This window comes from Chlorocebus sabaeus, chromosome 16 (assembly GCF_047675955.1).
Source record: "Chlorocebus sabaeus isolate Y175 chromosome 16, mChlSab1.0.hap1, whole genome shotgun sequence".
In the NCBI taxonomy this organism is placed as follows: domain Eukaryota; kingdom Metazoa; phylum Chordata; class Mammalia; order Primates; family Cercopithecidae; genus Chlorocebus; species Chlorocebus sabaeus.
The window spans coordinates 70,489,103-70,495,102 of NC_132919.1; positions in this window are offsets into that span (position 1 = coordinate 70,489,103).

A 6,000-nucleotide genomic window follows, 5' to 3' on the forward strand; every position below is an offset into this window, starting at 1 on the left:
AGTGTGGCCTAAGTTTTATGGGGAGTGACTTAATCTCCTATTACCATTTATTTAGGTGACCAGAAGAATGAGGACATACAGAACGCCAATTCCATGACTTCAACAAACAAGTATTTCTAGATGAGCCTCTCACACCAAAGTCCCAGGACAGAGGCAGGAACACAATAGGTGCTCAAAAATATTTAAAGATGTTCACCAGCAGCTGACAAGAGACTGAGAAAGTAAAATGTTCACGTGGTTCAGGAGGGCTCTTAAAACAAATTGTTGCTCTTAAGATGTGGCTATTGGTTAGAGGAATGAATTTGGGATGAACTTTGTTACTAGAAAATGATCTGCCAGTGCATGGAATTGGTGTTTCCATTGTCGGAGAATAACTTCAAGTGCACCTCTTCCCGGTGCTAAGTCCTTAGTATAATTTCTTCCTCTTTTTTTTTTTTTTTTTTTGAGACAGAGTCTCGTTCTGTCGCCCAGGCTGGAGTGCAGTGGCTCGATCTCCGCTCACTGCAAGCTCCGCCTCCGGGTTCACGCCGTTCTCCTGCTTCAGCCTCCCAAGTAGCTGGGACTACAGGCGCCCGCCACCACGCCCAGCTAATTTTATGTATTTTCAGTAGAGACGGGGTTTCACCATGTTAGCCAGGATGGTCTTGATTCCCTGACCTCATGATCCTCCTGCCTCGGCCTCCCAAAGTGCTGGGATTACAGGCGTGAGCCACCACGCCCAGCCTAATTTCTTCTTTGTAGTAATCTGTAAATGTGACAGCAGCAGAGCTGAAATCAGAAACCCTGAGCCTAGAGCCGATTCTGTCCATCCTTAGCTACATGACACGATGCAGGCCACTTTGCTCATCTTGGTTCTGTCCAAGTTTGAGGCCACTATGTTACTTAGATGAGATAATATATGTGAGATGCAAAGCAATCATAGACACAAAACAAAACACAATACAGGAGGCACTATAGTAAAGACTGTATTAGGAAATAAATAAGCAACCCTCCTTGCAGCTAGGAAGATAATACAGAGTTGTCATGGAAAGTCACAAAAATGAGTATTATGTTGAAACACAATATTTATCATTTTAAAGATCTAATAAGGGCCGGGTATGGTGGCTCATGGCTGTAATCCCAGCACTTTGGGAGGCCGAGGTGGGCGGATCACCTGAAGTCAGGAGTTCAAGACCAGCCTGGCCAACATGGTGAATCCCTGTCTCTACTAAAAATACAAAAAAATTAGTCGGGTGTGGTGGCAGGCACCTGTAATCCCAGCTACTCGGGAGGCTGAGGCAGGAGAATCATTTGAACCTGGGAGCATGGAGGAGTCAGTGAGCTGAGATCGTGCCATTGCACTTTAACCTGGGCAATAAGAGTGAAACTCTGTCTCAAAAAAAAAGAAAAAAAAAAAATCGAATAAGACAGCTATGAGAATTTTCTTTTTCTTTTTATAAATTTTCCTAGGGTAAAAAAGCAAAGATCATTTCGTCAACGCTCAGAGCATAAATCCAGGTCAAGAACAGATGAAGCTGACCAGCAGCTGGCTCAATGAAGAGAATATTGGGGTGAAAAAGGCTACACTCATTAAGCAAGCTCATAAATCTGTTAACAAGAAGATGACTGACAGTTTAGTGACAGCATGTATGTTATCAGCAGAGGAAGTGGAGTGAGTTTGCCATAGAAATGGATATCTGGCCCGGGCGGGTTGGCTCATGCCTGTAATCCCAACACTTTGGGAGGCTGAGGTGGGTGGATCACCTGAGGTCAGGAGTTCGAGACCAGCCTGACCAACATGGCGAAACCCCATCTCTACTAGAAATACAAAATTAGCTGGGCATGGTGGCGCATGCCTGTAATCCTAGCTACTCGGGAGGCTGAGGCAGGAGAATGGCTTGAACCCAGGAGGCGGAGGTTGCAGTGAGCTGAGATCGTGCCATTGCATTCCAGCCTGGGCAACAAGAGCAAAACTATGTCAAAAAAAAAAAAAAAAAAAAAAAAAAAAAAAAAAAAAAAAAAGGAAAGGAAAGGAAAAAAAGTAAAAGAAAGAAAGGGATATATCTGGCTAGTCTGATCATGGAACTTTATCCATGTAGATAGTGATCTATGGTAAGATGATCAATAACTGCAAGGCTGGCAGCCCCTAGACACACAAGAGGCTGGGCAGCAGCAGGGCTGGCAGCAGCTGGATCCACAGCTCTGGTTTAGGCAACCAGGCAGGCAGACATACATGAGGTGGCAGCAGGTTCTCCTGCAGTAGACAGGTGCACAGGAGCTGGGCTGGCAGCAGCTGGACCCACTGCCAGTTTGGCCATAACAGCTGGACCTACGGCAATTGGGCTAGCAGGGTGTGCTGCACCAGGAATAATGGCAGCAGCTGGTCACACAGGTGGGCTGGCAGCAAGTGGTCCTGCAGCAGGTGGTTTCACAGTAGGCTGGGTGGCAGGCAGCAGGGCTGGCAGTGGCTGGATCCACAGCTCTGGTCTAGGCAATCAGGCAGGCAGACACACATGGGATGGAGCAGGTTCTCCAGCAGTAGATGGGTGCACAGGAGCTAGGTTGGCAGCAGGATGTGTTGCAGCAACCAGGGGGGCAACAAGACTGGCAGCAGCTGGACACACAGGTGGTCCTGCAGCACGTTGTAGGCTGGCAGCAAGGGGAGCAGCAGTCGGTCATGGTGTGAGGGGTGGAGGGTGGATTCCTGTTCAGATTCCTAGAGTTTGATAACCCTATTCAGTCTGAACCTTTTATACATGGTACCCCAAAATTTGGATCAATGAGCAGAAGTTGTCTTTGATGTGTTTATGTGAATTTCTCTAGTTCATTGGGAAATGTCCCAGGGAGGAAGTTGTTTCTTCAGTGCTGTGAATTTTCTTTGAGTAATTGATTTATTTGCTCTCTTAATTGACAAGTAACCAGTCAGGACTATTCTCCTGAACTGAGAAATGAATCATTCTCCCTATCAATTAAGCACTGATCCTCATTTTTAAAGCTGAGTACAGTCTTTGGTCATCTAACAGGTCTTATGTAGGTTGGTGAGATGTCAGGACCATTGTTAGTCACCATCTATTTTTCCTTATTGCTATTTACTTTTGGAAGCACCTCTGAAGATAGGATGATGTTGAGTCATGGTGATGAGTTAAAACCAAGTTTAGGGAGGGCTTCTGATGCCACCCGTAATGTAGAAGCTAGTATATGATTTATCTTCCTGTTATAAACAATAATAAAAGCTTTGTAAATATATAAAACAACTGTCTGAAGATATTGGATGACAATCAGCTTTGGGTGATGATCCTTGAAGGAAGACACATGGGGTAAAACAAGAAACATACGGGTTTGTGTGTTTTCAGAATTGTTGCCGCTGCAGCATACCCTGCTGCCAGCCCACCTGCTGCAGCAGCTCCAGCTGTTATGGCCAAATGCCAGAAGAAATAGAGTTCACATAGTGAACAGAGAAGAGATAGGCATGAAAGGGGTTTATCACAGTTCCTTCTCTCAGTCTGAAATGTGATTTTTGATGGTTAAATTTTCTAAAGTTTGATCCAGTGAAAATTATCAATCATATCTTTTCAAATAATGATATTTTTGTCTTGGTCAGGAGATATTTATCTACTTAAAAATAAAAAAAATTCACATACATTATCTAGTGAGGGTTTAAGATTTTTTTTGACCTTCAAACTATTGATACACCTGGAATTGATTTTTTTCGTACACAATGGGTGATCAGAATCCAAGCTCATCTTTTCCATGTAAATACTTTTTTCCAGCTTTGATTGTGGAACATTTTCAGCTTTATTGCTGGATATGTTCTCATTTTCATCCAGAATATTATTTATTTGTGTCTTCTTTACATTTCTTGATCAATCTTGTCAGTGGCTTATCATTTATTAGTTTTTTTTGAAAAAGAAACAAATTTTGGCTTTGTTCTTCTCTCTAATATCGTTGTTAACTAGTTCATTGATTTATATTTTATGCTATTTTGACTGTTTTTCTTTTTCTTATTCACTAAGATGAACTCTCAGTTCATTTATTTTTAGGTTTTATTCTTGTTTAATATTTACATATTAAAGGCTATTTAAAGTGTATACATTTTATCAAAGATCATTTTTATAACACCCCACAAGTCTTGATATGTAATATTTTCATTATAAACGAGTTACACATTTTTCTTTCCTTTACATTATAGATTCTTCTGCTTTGGTCTTCCAAGTCAGTATATCTTCTGCAGTTTATCTCACTTATTGTGTACTTTAATGACTGTATGCTCTATTGTTAGTTTAGTATCTGATATTGTGCTTGGTTGTGTCTCCTCCCCCATTATACATGTTTGTTTTTATTACTTTTTCATTTTGAAATAATTTCATACTCATAGAAAGTTGTAAACATAGTACAAAGGATTCCCATATGCCTTCACTTGGATTCCTCAAACGTTAACATTTTACCATGCTTCTTTAACATTATTTCTATATATATGTGTGTGTGTTACTACTGTTGGTTTTTAAAAGTAAGTTGCAGATAGAATCTCCCATTATCACTAAATACCACTTTATCCCTATGTACTTCAGTGTGTATTTCTTTAGTCACAGCCCAATGATCAAAACCAAAATATTAACACCAATGCAGGATATTGTCTCTGGTTGGTTTTTATTCATGGTGTGTGTGTGTGTGTGTGTGTGCGCGCGCGTGTGTGTGTGTTTGTATTTGTCAATATTGGTAATAGCTTCCCTTATGTCTTTAAATGCATTTATTATGTTTAGTTAAAACCCAGTTGAAGATTTGCTGACTGGGAAGATGGAGTGGACATACTTTTCCACATTCTTTCTGCTAAGTACAACTAAAAATTCTGGATATTATATACAAAGCAAACACAAGAGGACTCTGAAAGATGAAGTGAAGAAAGCAGCCAGTCTAGAAGCGTCAGGACTTAAGTAACAATAAGGTGGGGTTCTCTGGGTTTTCTTTTTGCTGCAAGTACCCCAGACCTGGAGCTTGAGAAGCCTGCAACTCTGAAACACTAATGGATGTTCCCGCGCACGCGCGTGCACCCCCCCTCCCCCCCCGACACACAAACTTCCAATAAATGCTTCTCTCTACCTAAAGGGTCAGAAAAGAGGTGGCTTAGCAAGAAGAAAAACATTTAGAAGGTATCTGCTGTGCTCCAGAAACAACTATGGCTTCACTGCCAGTCACACCAGTAAAAGCCGGGTGGGGAGATTGACTTCCATCCCTGAGAAGCTGTGATGAGTTCCCCTAACACCCGCCACTGAGATAGTGTCCGAGAAGGCCAAGTAGGGCTGTGAAACCTTAATCTCTGCCAGCCAGTAAAGACCCCCGTCCCCAGCAGCCATAGACATAGACATAGACATAGAGTGTCAGTGGAGACCATGTGGAGGGCCGGAGCTCTCATCTCTGCCCCGCAGTAATGGCGTGCTCCCCTACCTTGCTTGTCAGCACAGGCTGAATAGGGGAACTGATCTATTCAGCGAACTAATCTATTCAGGGAACTAATCTTGTCACATTACCTTCATGTGACAGTAATGAGGTAGCCCCTAGTCCCTTGCTAGAACAATGTCAGGGAAGGCCAGCCAAAATGACAGATTACATAAGATCCAGAGTTTCATAACATAATACAAAGAGGGCCAGGTACTAATAAAAAATCACTTAACATCCAAAGCCAGGAAGATATGTAACTGGATGAAAAAAGGCAATCAATAAATGCCAATGTTGAGATACCAGATATATTAGAATTATCTGACAAAGAGTTTAAAGCAGTCATGATAAAAATACATCAATGAGGCCGGGTGTGGTGGCTCACGCCTGCAATCGGAGCACTTTGGGAGGCTGAGGTGGGAGGATCTTGAGGTCAAGAGATTGAGATCATCCTGGCCAACATGGTGAAACCCTCTCTCTACTAAAAACACAAAAATTTTCTGGGTGTGATGGTGCGCACCTGTAGTCCCAGCTATTCAGGAGGCTGAGGCAGGAGAATCACTTGAACCAGGGAGGTTGCAGTGAGCC